The following is a 414-nucleotide window of genomic DNA, read 5'->3' as shown; positions in this document are numbered from 1 at the left end:
CAAGAAGTGTGCTCCCTAGAACATTTTCTTCCAAGAAGCGAAGCAGTGCGGGAAGGCAGGCCAGGGGCGACAAGACTGACTGGTGGATCTCTAACTTCCTTACCCCAGCCATGACCGGGCTGGCGGAGCAGGGACTCCCAGGGTGGAGAACTTCGTTTGCAAACTTCCCGAGCCCTCTATGATGTGTTCTTTCTCCTTGTCTATCTCCATTACAAGCAATCCCCCCTCCCGCCAAGGATGACTTCCCCAGAGCATTCATCCCACTTGTAAATGGGTCTTTTTTCTGGGCTGGCCATAACTTCATGGCCATCACCCAGGCAACAAGGACGTGGCCTCGGCCTCGCCCTCTGCACCACTTGATTAAACCACCCCTGTTCCAAGTGCAGCACATTCTTGGGAACCCAAGAAACACAC

The sequence above is a fragment of the Camelus bactrianus genome, chromosome 21 (genome assembly GCF_048773025.1).
Source record: "Camelus bactrianus isolate YW-2024 breed Bactrian camel chromosome 21, ASM4877302v1, whole genome shotgun sequence".
Taxonomy (NCBI): domain Eukaryota; kingdom Metazoa; phylum Chordata; class Mammalia; order Artiodactyla; family Camelidae; genus Camelus; species Camelus bactrianus.
The sequence above is the reverse complement of the archived record's forward strand: the minus strand, read 5'-3'. Positions refer to the sequence as shown.